Here is a 20,268-nt window from a genome sequence, read left to right as displayed (position 1 = left end):
GCACTCATTCATCTTCTCCATTTCCGGCGAATCTCCGGTGATATCCAAGCGTCGATCCCACTCTCCTCTCGGATTTCATACCCCCTTTCGCTCTTCACTTCTTTTTTTCGATTTGGGTAAGAACCAAGATCTACACTTTGCGATTTAAGCTTCTATTTTATGTATTCGTGCTTTACATACTAGATCTAAGATGTTTTGATGATAAAATCTGCCATTGATGAAGCTTGAAGCACTGTGTTTATATGCTTATATATATATGTTGTGTATATATTTATGTTTTGATTTGATTTATGGTAGTATGGGTTGAATCAAGTGAGTAGGATTAATTATTTGTTGTGTTGATGGGCCCACGACCATATCATGAAAGCCCCGTGCCATTCACGTCACAGATCTGTGACTTTTTGATTTTCACATCGTATAGTTCGATCGATCGAACTTATTTCTCAGATCGATCTTGAGAGATCGATCAAACTCAGTTTTTCAGTTTCTCAAGTCAATCGAAGTTTTGAGATCGATCTCACATTTTTTGTGATCGATCAAACTTCACAGATTCCATACACACATTCCATGCATCTTATATTGTGTCATGATATCTTATATATGCCCAATGCCTGTGATATTCCACATTGGATGCATTTCATACTTACACTGCTTAGCATGTTCACATCCTATCACTTACATAGATTCATGTCATATCTGTTTTGTCTATCTTACTTGACATACATGATTCTATTTTGTGCTTTAAATTCTTTATTCTGGCACTGACTCCTCTTGCAAGTTTTAAATTGTTTTTCAGGCTATGACTAAGCGCAAGACTGTAGCTCGCGGACACTATCACCGCCGGGGCAGCACACTTTTGATGACGAGGTCGGTCCGTCTCATGAACATGACCCTATACAAGAGGAACCATTAGAGCCTACTCCACCTCAGTCACCTTCACAGGCTCAGGCTGCGTTTACACCATCTCCACCACATCAGCCAACTCAGCCAGCCCAGGAGCTTGACAGACCCGCATCCAGATATGCACAAATGTCAGTGGCCCATGAGTCAGTTTTCGACAAAGATTTCTTCTCCAGATCAGTACTGACCCGATTCGCTTATGATGACATTATCCGAAGGGGCCTTACAGCTATTCTTGTGCCAGTTACTAGCCCTGTGTATCCGAGGCTTGTAAGGTGTTCTTCCAGAACCTACGGCCATCCCCGCGTACCACGGCAGAGATGATTACCACCATTGATGGCCACCAGATCTCTATTACTGTGGACACACTAGCCAGATCATGTCATTGTCCACACCGATGCCCTACGGAGCTACAGGAGCTTTATACCAGGCTATACAAGCCTTCTTATGCTGACATGGCAGTTTTCTTGATAGGTCACTATGCCGATGGCGAGACCTTCGCCACCCGCACTTATCTTCCTGATGACTATGGTTCTTTGATTCCGTTCTCTTTCGGAACATATATATGGCCGGGCATAAGATTCAGCGGCGAGGAGACTATCTGACAGCCCTCTAAGCATTCTACACGGGCCACTGGGTATCTATTCCCACGCTCATCTGGGGCGTGATGAGGAAGCTCTTCGATGAGTATATCAGCAAGGAGAGGCCCAAAAGGGCTAAGTCTCTCCCATTTAGCCACCTCATCACCCAGATCCTAATTGATCAGCGCTATCCTTTCCATCCTCGGGAGCACTCTGAGAGAGGATCATGTCACTTCCTGAAGAAAGATTGGGACAAGAGCTATAATGCTATTATTGCACGATTATAGGAGGATGCAGCTCAAGCGGCAGAGGACTTAGATTTATACAATTTAAAGGCTGAGGAGCTGACAGCAATAGCAGCAGACCCAGCAGCGGATGATGCACCAGTTGATCCGATTGTCGAGCGCATGGACATTGATTTAGAGCGACCTATAGATGATGCAGAGCATCACTCTCTAGCTGGGTCGCCAGTACACGAGGAGGAGCAGACTCAGGATTCTCATTCTTCAGATTCTTATGTACCTGAGGCTCCCAATCAGACCCCCGGCTTTGGAGAGCGCCTTCAGGCTCCTGAGGATACAGTGGTTGCTATGCGAGCTGATATTACCACCCTCAGAACTGATACTGTTGCCCACAGAGCTGATTTTACTGCATTCTGCACGGATATCACGACAATGTTCCGAGATTTATCTAGGGATGTCCGCGGAGCACGCCCTGCCCGTCCTGCCTCGTCCACCTGAGATTCGCAGTTTCTTCTATCTTTTCATACTACATCTCTATCATTCATACTTCATTTTTATCACAGTATATTATTTTTGCAGTCGGATATGTCGGCTTTGATCTTTTTATGTACTCTATACTTTATTTTCTTTATATATGTTTTTGCTATGGATGTCATATACTATGTTCTTATAACTATCTGTTTGACTCCATCAAGTGCATCCAATCACTACAGTGAGAGAGAATGCTACATAATTTTCAGGACTACCCTTATACCTCTCTCACTGCTTTATTTCATTTACACTTGCATGACCACTGTGCACTGTATTATCCCTTTTGTTATCTGATGAGTGTATCCGAGTGCCAAATTTCAGGACCACAGTTAATCCCAAGTTTGGGGGGGCCATGCCACCCACTTTGGATACTTCTGTCCTGATCATTCTTGCTACTTGCACTAGTATACTATTTCCCTTTGTTCTCTTTGCACATTGAGGACACTATGCCGTTTAAGTTTGGGGGTAATGGTGTATGTTACACTGTTTGCATTTAAATTCAAAATTTTGAGCATAATTGGTGTATTTGAGAGACTTTCAATGATTGGTTCATATCTAGCTATGATTTTGATCTTTTGAGGACTATATTGCTTAAAATTGAAAAATTGCTTAACTTGAGAGTCCAATACTCCTTGTATACCTTGTGGATGCCATTTAGGAGTAAATTTTTTGAAAGAGTGATATTTTGCTTGCACTTGTGGTCCACATCATCTTGATTTTGTGACTGTTTTGAGATTCATTCTAGGATTCTACACTAGCACAGGCGCACACTAGCATTCATTTGTGGGCTACATGCTTTATTGATTATTGAATTGGTTATATCCCAATTGGGCTAGTAGTGCATTGAAAGCTTTCATTCTTGATAAAGGTGAATAACAACCCCTTTTTACTAAGTAGCCAGGATTCTAGCCTCATCAAGCACTGAATTTCTCGCGCCGAAAGGTGGAAGGCCCAAACTCTAGGTTAATAATTGAACTAAGGAAAAAAAAAAAAAAAAAAAAAGTTGCAAAAGTAATAAAAAGTGAGGACTTTTCCCAAAAAGTGAGAAGTAGGAAATGATTAGATGGAGGTTGATTTGATTGGTAGCCTAGTAGATTTGAGCTTGTAAGTCCGTAGGGGTGTTTGAACGCCTAATGCCCTAAAGCCATTTGGTTTGGGAGTCATTGACCTAACGTTCGACCTCATGAATCGCAAGAAAGCTTAATAGATCAACACATTGCACCATATGATGAGCGCTGAAAACTGGGAATTTAAACCCCTCAAGCTTAAGCATTCTAGTACCTTTATCTATCTTACTTTACCATTTTAGATTGATTTCGTCTTATTTCTATTTTCAGGCACTTATCCCGAAAATAAGCTAACTCAGCCAAATAAGAGAAAAAATGAAGTAATTCTGGGATAAATAAAAAAAAGGAGCCAAGTGGAAGCAAAAGGAAGAAAAAGGTGGAAATCAACATTTTGATAGATCTTAGATCAAAGTTCGATCGATCCAACTTGATCGATCTCAGCACTTCAAGATGGATCAGAGCCATGACGACATTTTCAGAGATCTTGAAAGTTCGATCGATCCAACATCATTCTTCGATAGATCGAACTGCTTTGTCCTTATCCAAATGATTATTGTACCACCCTACCAACCACTTTTGCCCTTTTTCCAAAAATATCTTTAAAATATCTCAGATTTGTCTTTATCCAAAAAGCGCCACCAATGAATATGGCTGAGATCCAACGAACTTAAGCTGGATCGATCTTCATTGGTGGCGCTTTTTGGATAAAGACAAATTTGAGATATTTTGAAGATATTTTGGGGAGGACCTCATAGCACATCATATCATCTCATATCTTATAAGAACTCTTGGAGAGCAAGCTTAGAGGAGAAGGAGGATAGAGACACCATTGGAGACTCTTCATCATCCAATGAGCAAATCTCTACCATGGAGTTAGCTCTTGAGGGTTGGAGAAGCACTACCATGAGTGGCTAGACATCCTCTTGGGGCTACAGTTAGCCCCAAGCATGCTTTCTGCATCTTGATTTTGTGTATTATTGAGGGATTAGTGTTGTAATACATGTTTGACACTTATATATATATAGATCATGTTTATTCAATGATTTATGTGGTTTAATGCTTCCAATTGATCATTTCATTCTATCCATATGTCTATGTATTCTAGAATAGATGTTCATGTGTTTGTCTCTATTTCTTGTATTTTTTATGCATGTCTATGTATATTAATGCTATAGATCTAGAGATTGTCAAAATATAGTGCTTAAAGGAATGCTCTTGTAATTTTCTAGATGGTCCATGCTCATTTCTTGATGGATTATGCCTCTCCCTTAGCTTGTCATTAGCTTAATTGTAGTGTAGTGGTAGCATAGTTGTTAGATGGAAGGATAATCCATGCTTGTTGTTTGATGTTCCATACTTTTGAATGCAAGTAGCATATGCCTCTAACCTTATGGTGTATTTGGCTTGTGAGCTCAATGAAAGGATTAATGACTTGCTAGATAAATTGTGCTTTTCACATGCTATTTAGACAATATATACTTAATTACTAGATATATTGTACTTTTCACATGTTGGTTAGACAATGTATGCTTAATTAGTCACCCTTGCTAATTGAATCAACCAACCACACACACACATCAATATTGCAACACACATTTCCCTCATTAGTCACTAGTTAAGGGTGTAGAAAAGCATTGCTTGGTGGTGACCTCTAAACCCCAAGATCTCTCTCTCTCTTACTTACTCTTTATTGCATTCAATTATTTAGTTTAATTTGCTCTCTAGTTTAATCAACCAACCAACCATTTGTTTGATCACTCGACTTACTAACCCTAATAGTGATTCCACAAGCTAGTACGACTTCAATCCCTTGAGACGATCCCTACTCACCCTTACTACATTAGCAGTAGTGGTGGTAGTGGTTTTTATAAATTTAAACTTGACCAAAAAGGCTTTCCTTGAACCGCACATTCACTACATTATTTTGTCGTATATCAAGCAGCCGTCGTCAAATTTTGGCGCTGTTGTCGGGGATTAGGCAACGTCATATTTGTGAAATCAATTAGGATTTAGTACTTTTTTTATCGTGTCTTTACTTAGTTTTTTTTTTTTTTTTATTACTTATTGTGTTTGTTCATCTTTGACAAGGAGCATTGAGCTAGGAGGTAAGCAAAGGAGCATCCAAGCAAATGAGCTAAGCAAGCAAGGAAAAATGCTAAAAATTTTAAAAAATTGTTAAGCTAGGCTATAAATTTGGAGTTGAAGTGCTAAAGGACCTTTGTCAGCTTTTTCTTACTCAATCCCTTAGTTAAATCATCGGCCCACGTGAAGGCATGTTTTTAATTTCTTAGATAAATCGTGAGCCCACGTGGAGGCATTTTTAATTGTTCTTTGCATCATTGTTGTTAAAACATAGGAGTGTGGGTTAAGTGTTTGTGGAGGAAGTTTCATTAAATTGTTGTGAAGTTAAAGTGGTTGTTCATTCATTATGTTTATGTGTCTTCACATTGTGCATGCATGGTCATAGATCACTAAGACCAACTCTTGCCCCTCTTGATTTGCATCTTGAATCCGTAATTAGAAATCCTAGGGGAAGCGGAAGTTCTAGTTCTAACCAATCCATTACATCAATGGAAGGCCATAATGAAGAGAATGTAGAGGACCTTGGTCACATAGACCAACAAGGTATCCTTCATCCAAATGTGCATCATGAGAACATTCAAGCACCATTAGGCATGCCTAGGCTATTCATTCCCCAACCACAACAACAACAAGGCCAAATTCCATTTGGAATGCCAAGGCCAATGTATGCTCCACAACCTCCCATCATTCAAGGAAATTTAAATCAAGGTGCCCATGTTGCACCTCAAATTGCTAATCCTCCACTTGCTTTAAGAGATCACTATGTGCTTAATGAATACAATGCACCCACATGCATTCAATTCCCATCATTTAGAGCACATCACTATGAAATTAAGCCACAAACCATTCAAATGCTTCCTAACTATCATGGACTTCCAAGTGAAGAACCTTACAAACATTTGGATGAGTTTCTTGAAGTATGTTCTACCGAAAAATATACGGACATGCCGGAAGAGGGCTTAATACTCAAACTTTTTCCATTCACCTTAAAAGACAAGGCAAAGTATTGGTTTAACAATCTTAGGCCTTTTTCAATCACTTCTTGGGCATAAATGCAACAAGAGTTCTTGAAGAAGTACTATCCGATTTCTAAGACCAATGCCATGAGAACCTCAATTCGAGAATTTTCACATGGGGATGGAGAAACGTTTCATGAGGCATGGAAATGCTTTAATGAATTGTTTAGGAAGTGTCCAAATCATGACATGACCAAATGGCAATTAGTTCAATATTTCTTTGAGAGCTTATCGGACAATTACAAAGGCATGGTTGATGCTTCCATGGGTAGCTCATACATTGATAGGCATGAGGATGACGTGTGGCGTCTTTATGAGAACATGAGTGAAATTTTTTTGCATAGAACATTATAATCCAAGAATGGTATAAATTCAATAAGGTAGGAAGAGTGTTGGCTTACATTAAGTCGACCATCAAATGAAATAGCCGCCAAAATGAAGTCTTTATCTCAAAGGTTTGATTAATTTTTTACTAACCAAAACTCAGCGAACCAAGTATCATCCTTCCCTAACCATTCTCATCGTGCATCAAATGAACCATGTATGACTTGTTCTAGTGTTCTTCGTTCTACTTCTCATTGTCCTCACGGAAAAGTGCAAAATGAACCTAATGAACCTAATGAACAAGTCAATGCAGCTTTTGTGAACCAAGGGAACAATCCTTATGGTACTCATTATAATCCAAGTTGGAGAAATCATCTGAATTTCTCTTGGAAAAACCAAGGAGAGGGCTCAAACCCTTCCCAAGGCGGTTTTCAAGGGAAGTACATTCCACCTCTACTTTAAAACTAATGATCCCAAGGTTATAGACCTTATCAATCACAAGGGAATCAATTTGCTTATTCTCATTTTCCCAACCAATCTTAGTCCCAAGGAAATACTAGAAGTCCCGTCTTTGAAGAAAAGGTTTTGAATGCTTTGGGCACTTTAGAGGCTAACACTCAATTGCTTCATTCTCACTCTCAATCTATTGCGAAGCTAGAAACCCAAGTAGGGCAAATAGCAAGCTCTTAATGCAAGAGATAAGGGAAATATGCCTATTAATGCCCCACCTAAGCAATAATGTGTTGTGGAAACCCATTCCTCATCAGAAGGCCATACCATTGAACATGTTAATGCGGTGACTACCTTGCGAAGTGGTAGGATTGTGGACAATCAAGTTGAAATGTCCAATGAAGAGAGTGAACCGGTGCAACCTCAAGTTGTCACCCGTCGCGTTACACATCCCATTCCTCCTTCATTGCATATATATGATCTTGTGAATGAGAAAATTTCAAAATGTGATTTAAAGAACGATTTTGAAAATGATTTGAAGAAAGTTTGTCCGAAAAATGAATTTGAAAAGGTTTTGTTGAAAAATTATTTGAAACAAAGTGATTTAAAAACTTCTTGTGTTAAAGAGACTTCAAAGAAAAATTCTAAAAAAGTGTTTGAATCTAAAGTTCCATTTCCGAATGCCTTAAAAGGATCCATTTCAAAAGACAAGCAAAAGGCAAAAACCAATGAAATCATGGAAATGTTTAGGCAAGTGAAAGTCAGTCTTCCACTTTTGGATGCAATCAAGCAAATTCCAGCTTATGCCAAATTCTTGAAAGACTTGTGCACCCAAAAGCGGAAAAACAATAACCAAGCACCAAGAAAAGTCGTTTTGACCAAGCAAGTAAGCTCAATTTTGCAACATAACACTTTACCAAAGTGTAAGGACCCCAGTTCACCTACTACTTCATGCATCATTGGTGATCATATCATTAATCGGGCACTTCTTGCCGTTGGAGCAAGTGTTAACCTTCTTCCATACTAGGTTTATATCAAATTGGGCCTTGGTGAATTAGAAACCGACGTTGGTAGTTTTACAACTTGCCGACCGATCCATTAAGAAGCCTAGGGGTATAATTGAAGATGTATTGATAAAGGTTAACAAATTCTTCTTCCTCGTTAATTTCAGTGTCATTGATACGGAATCGGTACCCAATCCTAAGCGCCCAATTCCCATTATCCTTGGCCGTCCTTTCTTGGCAACCGCTAATGCCGACATCAATTGTAGGACGGGGATAATGAAGATCTCATTTGACCACAAGAAGGTGAAGTTGAATATCTTTAATCCCACTCCCAATTCATTTGACAAATATGAAGGAGAAGTTAATGTTGTAGACAAATGTCATGATCTTTAATGTCAAGGAAGTGAGCTTTTGTGTAAGACCAAAACTTTAAAAGGATCATCTTCAACCTTGCATTCTCAAAGTGTTGTTTCAAATTCTTGCTTTGAAAGGGCATGGAAGCCCAAAGATTGTTCTTGCATTGACAAGGGAACAAAAGTTTCTTTTAAGCTTAATCCAACAAGTTCTTCAAAGAACCATTTATTGGGTGGAGTTCAAAGCATCTATCACCCCAACAAGGAGGGGATGCATGACAAGATCTTTGATCCAGGCGAAAAGAGCCCAATGTCATGCTAGAGACGTTAAAAACTAGCATGACATTTCGTAGGGTGTCAAAACCTTATTCCTCCCTCATTTCTATCTTAAATTTCATTTCTTGCGAAGTCTAGATACTTGTTTTTTGTTCATATGCGTTGCTAGGAACTGTGATTAGGATTGCATGAATTTTCTGTTGTGATTGAGCATTTTGCCAAAGTTTGATCGATCTCAATTGAGAGTTCGATCGATTAAACTTCCACCTGCATCCAACACTTAGAAAAATTTTCCACTTGCATCCACTTGCATCATAATCACCTCTCTGTCCCATCATTCGAACTTATTCTTAGATCGATCAAGAGGCCTTCGATCGATCCATCTTTAAAGTTTGATCGATCTCATGATCCAACACTTAGAAAAATTTTGAGCCTGCATCAACCTGCATATTTAGCTCTCTGTCTCATCGATCGAAAACATTCCAAGATCAATCCGAAGTTCTTTGATTGATCTAACTTCAAAGTTCGATCGATCTTCAAGTTCCAACACTTAGCCAAATTTTTGAACCAAAAACCTGCATATTTTTGCTTTCTGTCTGATCGATCAAACATTTTGGTTCAGATCGATCTCAGTTCTTCACTTCTCTATTTTAACCCTTGTTTGACTTTATTTGACTTTTTAATTTTCAAAAATCAAAAAATATTTTTACTTTATTTTATTTTTCAAAAATCCAAAAATATTTTTATTTTTCAATTTTAAGTTTTAATTTTTAATTTTTCAAAAATTTCAAAATTACTTTGAGGAGAGATCATCAAAGTTCGATCGATCTGAAGTCTCAGTTTGATCGATTGAACTAATTGGGAAATGTTTTTAAAAATAGACCGGGAGGGTCTTAAGATCGATCCATTAGATCGATCCAACCCTCCAAACCTTTGTCCCTCATTCTTCCCGTCACCACTGTGCCCCATCATCATCATCTTCTCCGGCTGCTCTCCAGCGAGATCCACACTTTGATTTTCTCTCTCTCCTCTCAGATTTGCATCACCATCTTCCTCTCATCTTCTCTCGCGACTAGAGGTAAGATCCGAGCCACACTTTGTCATTTCAAGCTTCAATTTGACAATATATGTTGCCTACATGCTAGATCTAGGATGAATGATGATGAAATCCACCATTGATGAGCTTGAAGCATGTTTGTATATATATATATATGTGTGTGTATATATGTTTATATATATTTTTGAGTTTTGAATTGATTATGGGAGTATGGGCCATGCTAAGTGAGTAGGATTGATTGATTTGTTGTGTTGATGGGCCCACGACCTTGTTAGTGTGGCCCCCGTGCTTCTAAAGTCACAGATCTGCGACCTTTAGTTTTCACCTTCGCACAGTTCGATCGATCGAACTTCAATCTCAGATCGATCTTGAGAAATCGATCGAACTTATTTCTCAGATCGATCGAAGTTTTGAGATCGATCTCAAACTTTTTTATGATCGATTGAACTTCACAGATTTCATACACACACTTCATTCATCATTCATTATGTTCATGCTATCCCATATATGCCTAATGCCTATGATATTCCACATTAGATATATTTCATATTTACACTGTTTAACATGTTTCATACCCTGTCACTTGCATAGATTCATGTCATATATATTTTGTCTATCTTATTTGACATGCATGTTTCTATTTTGTGCTTATAATTCTTAATTCTAGAACTAACTCCCCTTGCAAGTTTTTTTTAATTATTTTTCAGGCTATGACTACGTGCAAGACTGTCACTGTGGACTCACTAGCGCGCTCATGCCATTGTCCACCCAGATGCCCTCCGGAGCTACATGAGCTATATCCGAGGCTATACAGGCCTTCTTATGTCCATATGGCAGTATTTCTTACAGGTCACCATGACGATGGCGAGACTTTCGCCACCCGCACATTCCTTCCAGATGACCTATGGTTCTTCGATTCCGTTCTTTTTCGGAATATATATATGGCCTGGCACAAAATCCAGCGGCAATGAGACTATTTGACAGCCCTCTATGCATTTTACACAGGCCACTGGGTATCTATTCCCATGCTCATCTGGAGCATGATGAGGAAGCTCTTTGACTAGTATATCAGCAAGGAGAAGCCCGGAAGGGCTAAGTCTCTCCTTTTTGGCCACTTCATCACCCAGATACTTATTGACCAGTGCTACCCTTTTCATCCTCGAGAGCACCCTGAGAGAGGTTCTTGTCACTTCTTGAAGAAGGACTGGGATAAGAGCTACAATGCCATTATCACTAGACTGTAGAACCACGCAGTAATGGCTACAAAGGAGCTAGAGGCTGAGGAGGCAGAGGCAACAGCTCAGGCAGCAATAGCAGATACCGCAGCGGATGATGTACCAGTAGGTCCAGCTGCCGAGCATATAGGCATTGACTTAGAGCGACCTGCAGATGACGCAGAGCAGCACTCTCCAGCCAGGTCGCCAGTATATGAACAGGAGCAGACTCAGGAGCTTTTTTCTGATTCATCCATACTTGAGGCTCCTAGTCAGACCCCTGGCTTTGGAGAGCATCTTTAGGCTCTTGAGGATGTAGTGGTTGCTATCCGAGCTAATACTACTGCCATTCGAGCCGATGCTTTAGCCCACCGAGCTGATTTTGTTACATTCTGCACGGATGTCATGACTGCACTCCGAGATTTATCTCGCGATATCCGCAGACCTCGCCCTGCCCGACCTGCCTCCTCCACCTAAGATTGTCAGTTCTTCTATCTTTTCATATTACACCTCCGTGCTCTCTACTTTAGTTTTATCACTGTATATCATATTTGCAACCGGTCTGTCGGCTTTGATCTTTTGATGTACTTTATACTATATTTTCTTTATATATGTTTTTGTTATGGATGTCATCTATTATATTCTTATATCTATATGTTTGACTCCATCAGGTATCACAGTGACTTCAGTGAGAGAGTACTACCCGATTTTCAGGACCATAGTTAATCCCAAGTTTGGGGGGGCTATGCCTGATAAGTGCTTAAATGTTGCACATTTCAGCACCTAAGCTAGGGTATTTCAGTCTTTGCTTCTATCTTAATTTCATGTTTTAGTCCTAATTTATGTTTATATGTATTTCAGGGCAATAAAGTTAAAATGAGCTAAGAATGGTCCATTAAAGCCTTTTTGGAGTCAAGCAAATATATTCAGAAAATGACAAAAAGAGGTCGTAGCCCATTGCTCGTATAGTGTGTTTATTCTTCGAAAGCGGTCAATCTCGGGCTTTTGATGATGTTCCCAAAGATGAAGAAGCAAACCAATTAGCTTGGAGCCAAAATGGAGCTAAATAAGGCTTAAAGGAAATTTCCAACTCTTGGGGGATCGATCCCCCAGAGTGAGGGATCGATCCCCCAGGACTTGGCAACATTACAGATTTTTTTTTATTGTTTGGGCTTATTTTGTGAACTATTGGGCTTCAATAGGGTTGTTACTTAAGGCCCAGTGAGCCATTAGATTAGGGTTAGTATTTATTTTATTTAGGTGAATATTATTTTATGGGGATGAGGTTTTTTTAGTATTCTGTACCGTATATTTTATTCTCTCTGGAAAACACGAAGAGGAAAAAGCTAGGGTTCTTGAGAAAAGCTCAAAGAAGAAGAAGAGGAGCCAGATGATTTGTTAATTAGGTACTTAAAGCAAAGTGGAGCAAACACTGGACTTGGAAGCAATTAAAAAAAAAAAAAATTTGAAGTTGCTTAAGGACCTTTGTAAGCAATTCTTACCCTAATTGTTCAATTCTCTATATGTTTGCGAGATAGCCCTTGTCGAGGCTATCACATTTTTTTTAAATTCTTGTCCAAGCATAAGCCCAAAAGAAGGCTATTACTTTCTTGATAGAAAGCATCGGCCCGTGTGAAGGCAATTTAATTTTGTGTATTGATATAACATGGGAGTTTGGGACCATCGTATGTGGAAGTGGTGAATTATTGTTGATTGTTGTTGTGGTTTGTTGTTTCTAGGAAAATTCTTCCCATTCTTGATTATCCCACATTTAATGGAAAACTAATTCTAAAATCTAGGGCATATGGATAATCTAGGTGAGTATCACCCTCTTAATGGGCATCCACCTCAAGGTGTGCATCCACCCTTGAGAATTCCACATCCTAATGTGTTTCCACAACCCAATCAAATGCAGCAACCTCCAATAATACCAATCCATCCTCAAGATCATGTAGTGTATCCCCTAAATCCTCAATTATCTCTTCGGGATCACTACACTCCAAATCAATATAATGCACCCACTTGCATTCAATTGCCAAATTTCCGTGCTCATCATTATGAGATTAAGGCTTCCACCATTAACATGTGCCCCCTTTTCTATGGGTTGAGCAATGAAGAGCCTTATAAACATTTAGATGAGTTCTTGGAAGTTTGTTCCACCGTGAAAATCACGGATGTTCCGGAAGAAGTCCTAAAAATGAAGCTTTTTCCTTTCACTCTTCGGGATAAAGCTAAATATTGGTTTAACAACTTGCGACCAAATACAATCACCTCTTGGGCACAATTGCAACAAGAGTTCCTAAAAAAGTATTACCCCGCAAGTCGAACCGATACCATGAGAACTTCCATTCGTGAATTTAAACAACAAGAAGGAGAACCCCTTCATGAAGCATGGGAACGTTTGAATGACTTGCTACGGAAGTGTCCACATCATGACATTCCTAAGTGGCAATTAGTTCAATGTTTCTTTTCAAGTTTATCCGATGCTAATAAGGGCATTGTTGATGCTTCTTATGGCAGAAGCTACATAGAAAGAAATGAAGATAAAATTTAGCTTCTTTTCGAAAAAATGAGTGAAAACTCAATGCATAGATCTTCATCTTCTAGGGGTGGTCACTTAGCAAATATGGGAGGCAAGAAAGCTCTAAATCAAATAGACTCTTCCATGGAAATTGCCGCCGAGGTCAAAAATCTTACTCAAAGATTTGATAAATTCCTTTTGAATCAAGGTCCGGCAATTCAATCTTATTCTCATCCTTCTAATGAAATGTGCATGACTTGTTCTAGTTACACTCACCATACTTCAAATTGCCCTCTTGGACAAGTCATACCAAGTGAGTCTCAAGAACAGGTAAATGCAGCTTTCATTCGTCAAGGGAACAACCCTTATTCCAATACTTACAATCCGGGGTGGAAAAATCATCCTAACTTTTCATGGAGAAATCAAGGAGACGGTGCAAACCCTCCCCAAAATCAAGGTTACCAAGCAAAGTATGTTCCCCCACATCTCCAAAATCAAAATCAGAATTCTCAAGGTTACCGTCCTTCATTCTATCCTCAGAATGTGAATCAATACTCTCAACCTTAAGCATCAAATTCTCAATCCTATTCTCAACCTCAAGCATCAAATTCTCAATCTTACTCTAATCCAAATCAAGCGCCTCCTAAAAGTTCCGCTTTTGAGGACATGGTCTTGCAAGCCTTAGGTGATCTTCGAAAAGATAATCAATTGTTTCATTCTCACTCTCAATTAATTGCAAAGCTTGAAGCTTAAATTGGGCAATTAGCTAATTCTTTAAATGTGAGAGAGAAAGGTAAGTTGCCTAGTCAAACTGAGACCAATCCTAAGGGGCAATTTATGGCGCAAGCAAGTCCTTCATCAGAATTTTTTGGAAATGAGCAAGTTCAAGCAATTACTACCTTGAGGAGTGGTAGGAAAGTGGATAATAAGGTAGAGGTACCTAAGGAGGATAATGAACCGAAGCAACCAAGTGGTAGCATCCGTCCCATTCCAAATCCTATTCCTATTTCTTTGGATGCTAGTGGTTCCAAAATGGACATTCCGTCATCTTCATCACAATCTCCCCAATTAGAGAAGCCTTATGAGCCAAAAGCTCTATTTCCTCAAGCTTTGAAAGAGACTTCATCATTTGGGAGACAAGAAGGGAAAATTCATGATATGATGGAAATGTTTAAACAAGTAAAAATTAATCTTCCTCTTCTAGATGCAATTAGGCAAATTCCACCATATGCAAAGTTCTTGAAGGACTTGTGCACACAAAAGAGGAAGAGTAAGGGAAGGGACCTTAAGAAAGTGCTTTTAACAGAACAAGTGAGTTCCATCATTCTGTCTAACACTCCTCATAAGTTCAAGGATCCAGGTGCTCCGACCATTTCTTGTGTTATTGGAAACCAAGAGGTTCGTAGAGCTCTCCATGATTTAGGTGCAAGTATCAATCTCATTCCATACTCTATTTACTTGCAGTTAGGGTTAGGGGACTTGAAGCCAACATCGGTAGTAATCCAACTAGCCGATAGATCAATTAAGAAACCAAGGGGAATTGTTGAGGATATTCTAATTAAGGTTGATAAATTTTATTTCCCGGTTGATTTTGTGGTACTAGATACTAAGCCAGTCCCTAATCTCACCAATCACATTCCAGTCATCCTAGGAAGGCCATTCCTTACCATGCCATACCACCATTAATTATAGATCCAGCATTATAGACATCTCTTTTGGCAACATAATGGTTAAACTTAATGTTTTCAATGCAAGTCAACATCCCACAGATGAAGACGAGTGTTTCCTAGTAGATGTCTTAGATGAAACCATAGAGGAGACTCTTCCCTCTATTCTCTCTAAGGACCCTCTTGAGGCGTGCCTTTGTGAAATGTTTGAAAGTTGTGGTTTTGACACAGAAGGATCCATAAGTGAGGTGAATACTTTGATGGACTCTGTGGCCACTTTGGATTACCCACCTTGGAAAAGCAAGAAAGAACCTCTTCCTTCACTCTCTAGTACTCCACCAATTCCATCTCTCATCTCTCCTCCTATTCTTGAGCTTAAGCCCTTTCCATCAAATCTGAAATACACCTTCTTAGGCCCAAAAGAGACTCTTCCGGTCATCATTGCTTCCAATCTTGAAAATAACCAAGAGAATGATCTTTTGGAAGTGCTTAAAACTAACAAAGAAGCCATTGGATGGAGTGTGGCTGACTTAAAAGGTGTTGACCCTTCTATTTGTATGCATCGCATACACATGGAAGAGGATGAAAGGCCGTTTAGGGATGCTCAAAGGAGATTGAACCCAAATATGAAGGAAGTTGTCATGAAGGAGGTTGTGAAACTTCTAGATGTAGGAATCATTTATCCTATCTCTGATTCCAATTGGGTTAGTCCAACTCAAGTGGTTCCTAAAAAGTCGGGAATCACAGTTGTTGAAAATGCTAGGGTGATCTTATTTCGAAATGCACCGCCACTTCATGGCGTGTTTGCATAGATTACCAAAAACTGAATTCTGCCACTAGGAAGGACCATTTTCCATTCCCTTTCATTGACCAAATCTTGGAAAGATTGGCTGGGCAACAATACTATTGCTTCCTAGATGGTTATTCGGGGTACAATCAAGTGGCCCTAGATCCATTAGATCAAGAAAAGACCACATTCACATGTCCTTTCGGTACATTTGCTTATCGACGGATGCCTTTTGGATTGTGCAATGCTCCTACCACTTTCCAAAGGTGTATGATGTCAATTTTTTCGGACATGGTGGAGAAGTATTTAGAAGTCTTCATGGATGACTTCTCGATTTTTGGGTCCTCATTTGATTCGTGTCTCCAAAATCTCAAAAAAGTGCTTCAAAGATGTCGTGAGACTAATCTTGTGTTAAGTTGGGAAAAGAGCCATTTCATGGTTCAAGAAGGAATCATGCTTGGACATGTCATCTCTAAAAGTGGAATAGAAGTAGATAGAGCGAAAGTTGAGCTAATTTCTGAATTGTCTCCACCTACTACGGTGAGGGAAATCCGCTCCTTTCTAGGACATGCTAGTTTTTATCGCCGGTTCATCAAAGACTTTAGCAAAATTGCTAGACCCTTGTGAAACCTTCTTGCCAAGAAGACTCCATTTGTCTTTGATGAAGCATGCCTAAATGCTTTTCATCAACTTTGCACTCTTCTATCATCCGCTCCCATAATGCAACCTCCAAATTGGTCATTACCATTTGAGATTATGTGTGATGCTTCTGACTTCGCAATGGGTGCTGTTTTGGGGCAAAGGGTAGGTAAACTACCATATGCTATATACTATACGAGTAAGACTTTCCCAGGTGCCCAATTGAACTATTCTACCACCGAGAAAGAGTTACTTGCCGTAGTATATGCCCTTAATAAATTTCGGTCATATCTCTTAGGATCCAAGGTAATTGTGCTTTGTAATCATGCCGCTCTTAGGCATTTTTTAATGAAAAAGGAAACCAAACCTCGCTTGATAAGATGGATCCTACTTCTTCAAGAATTTAACTTTAAAATCAAGGATAAAAAGGGCTCCGACAATGTTGTTGCCGATCATCTGTCTAGATTAATGGTTGAATCTTCTCCAAATCTTGAAATTCTTGAATCATTTCTGGATGAACAACTCTTTCAAATCTCAAATGGGATGTTGCCTTGGTTCGCCGACATTGTTAATTATCTTGTAACCGGCAAACTTCCCATTACTTGGTCAAAACAAGAAAAGGACCGATTCTTTGCTACCATCCGGAAATACTATTGGGAAGATCCCATTCTGTTTCGTTATTGCCCGGATCAAATCATAAGAAGATGTGTGCCAGAAAGTGAAGTTCCGAGCGTCCTTGTGTTTTGTCACACACTTGCTTGTGGTGGGCATTTCAGTGGAAAAAAGACCGCTTTGAAGGTTCTTCAAAGTGGGCTTTTCTGGCCCACTATCCACCAAGATGCCTATAACTTTTGCAAGGTGTGTGTTCGGTGCCAAAAGTTGGGATCAATGTCAAAGAAAGACATGATGCCCTTAACTTCAGTCTTCGTTGTTGAAATCTTCCATGTATGGGGCATAGACTTTATGGGACCATTCCCAATGTCTTATGGCTTTCAATACATCCTCGTTGCCGTTGATTATGTTTCAAAATGGGTTGAGGCTTGTGCTACCACAACGAATGACCACTCTGTGGTAATTGCATTCGTTAAATCAAATATCTTTGCTCGTTTTGGTATGCCAAGGGCTATGATAAGTGATGGAGGAAAACATTTCTGTAATCAATTCTTGAAGTAACTTTTCTTGAAATACTCCATCACACATAAAGTGGCCACTCCCTACTATCCCCAAACAAGTGGGCAAGTCATGGTGTCAAATAGGAAAATCAAGCATATTCTTGAGAAAACTATCAATCCGACCCGAAAAGATTGGTCAAGAAAATCGAACGATGCTTTGTGGGCTTACTGGACAGCTTACAAGACTCCAATAGGCACGCCTCCATATAGACTTGTTTATAGGAAGCCTTGTCATCTTCCGGTTGAGCTAGAACACAAAGCACTTTGGGCAATAAGAAGGCTCAACTTTGATCTTGATAAGACTGGAAAGGACCATTTACTCCAACTCAATGAGCTAGAGGAATTGAGAAATGATGCCTATGATAGTTCAAAAATTTACAAGGCAAGGACAAAAGCATTTCATGATAAACATATTGTGAAAAAGTCCTTAGAAGCCGGTCAAAAGGCTTGGTTATTCAACTCTAGGCTCAAATTTTTCCATAGAAAGCTTCGAACCAAATGGGAAGGCCCTTATCAAATTATCTCCGTCTCACCTCATGGGGCGGTTGAACTTAAAAATCTAAAAGATAAAGGGACCTTCAAAGTTAATGGTCAAAGGCTTAAACCATACATTGATGGACAAACTTTTCAAAGAAATGTGGAATCTGCCCTCTTGGTAGATCCCATTTACTTTGAAGATTGAGAACATCTCACGTCTTTCTAGCGACGTTAAACACTAGTTGTATCGAGTTTTTCCTTCGTTGCATTTTAATTTCCATTTTATTATTATTTTATTTTTATTTTTCCTTTTGTACATTTATGCATTTTTAAATTTAAAAAAAAGTTAAAAAAAAAAATTGTAAATGAGTAATGTTGGTAGGTGTTTGATTTTATTTCTATTTTATTATTATTATTTTTATTATTTTTATATATATTTCATGTTAGTTTTGATTTATTCAAAAATATAAAAAAAATTTTTTTTTAAAAAGTATTAATTAGTATAGGTTGATAAGTGATTTTATTTCAATTTTATTTATTATTATTTTTATTTTTATTTTTTATCTATTTTTTATTTTAGTGTATATATTCTTTTTAGTTTTGTTTTGTTTTATTTTTTATTTATTTATTTTTTTTAAAAAAAAAAAAAAGAAAGATCGATCCCCAAACTGGGTGGGAGATCGATCCCATTTTCTTGGCAGAGAGCAACAAAAATTTAGGCCAAGTGGATTGATCCCCCGTCTAAAGGGATCGATCCCATTTTACTTGTATTTCTCCCTTCTCATTAAACAGTGAAGGGGACATTTTTTGCCTAAAATTGTCGATCCCCCATCAAAGCAGATCGATCACACCTTAGCCCTTGAAACCACGAATACATTCCTCTCTTCTGTTGCTTGAAATTCTGCTTTTTCCCCCAAAAATCTCAAAACCCAATTTCATCGTCCAACCCTCACGGTTCGCTCTTCTCTTCTTGCGGCTGTTCGTAGTTCTTCTCCGGCGTCGAGGCTGAGTTTTTCCAGCGATTTAGGCTGGTTTCGCCGGCGATCAAGGCTGGATTCTCTCCGTAGATCGCGGCTGGTTCGCGGTTCTTCTCCGGCGATTATTGTGGGTCGCTGTTTGCCGTTTTCTTGGTCGCTGTTTCTAGCGATTTTGGCTTGGTCTCGCCGGTGATTTCGGCTGGGCTTATCGCCGGCGAGTTTGTGGGTCAAAATAAAAAATAAAAAAAAAACAGCAATAGAACGATTTCGGCTGGGCTTTATCTTTCCGGCGAGTTTCTGCATCGCCGTTTTTCCCAGCAACGGCGCCAAAATTATGATGCGACCTGGACCGTGTGCACAAAATAATGCACAACACTTTGGTTTTGGAAATGGTATCAAGCGGGCATCATAGTTTACATTTATAAACCGCTAAACACTTATACTATGTAGTATGAAGTAAGAAGGGATCGAACCCAAGGGATTGAACACGTGTTGGGATTAAACTTGGTTTTAAAGTTAATTAGATTGTAAAAGAGAGAAAAGAGAGAGAAAGAGTGTGAGAGAAAAAGATTTTGGTGGAGTGATTAAACTAGAATTCAATTGAAAGCATGGAAATAGAAATGACAATGCAAGTAAATTAAACTAAGAATTAAAGAGATAGGAAGAAAGTCTTAGGGTTAGGATTCACCACTAAGCTCATGCAATTAACCACATGCTTTCAATTAATGGGGAATTCATTAGTGTAATTATAGATGTAGCCGCATTATCATCACAAATCACAATTGTAAGCATAGATTATCAACATCAAGAATGAGTTGTCTACTTAATGATAATTAAACTAAAGTGTAGAACCCATTCAAGACTACGTCATAACCTACCATACACATTCACAAATGTATCAAATAAGAGCACACATCAATCAAGAAAATAA

At 39.0% G+C, this 20,268-nt stretch overlaps 1 non-coding gene across 1 annotated transcript; it reads right to left on the bottom strand.

The window, feature by feature from the left end:
- Positions 1–13,429: 13,429 nt before the first annotated feature.
- On the bottom strand, positions 13,430–13,536 carry LOC132275547 (small nucleolar RNA R71). Its single transcript, XR_009470675.1, has one exon. It is a non-coding gene; the product is annotated as a small nucleolar RNA R71 (small nucleolar RNA).
- Positions 13,537–20,268: the final 6,732 nt, after the last annotated feature.

This window comes from Cornus florida, unplaced genomic scaffold, assembly GCF_030987335.1.
Source record: "Cornus florida cultivar Cherokee Brave unplaced genomic scaffold, ASM3098733v1 CherokeeBrave_3.0.0_Hap2_Chr09, whole genome shotgun sequence".
Taxonomy (NCBI): Eukaryota; Viridiplantae; Streptophyta; class Magnoliopsida; order Cornales; family Cornaceae; genus Cornus; species Cornus florida.
This window is presented reverse-complemented; position numbering and strand designations above follow the sequence as displayed.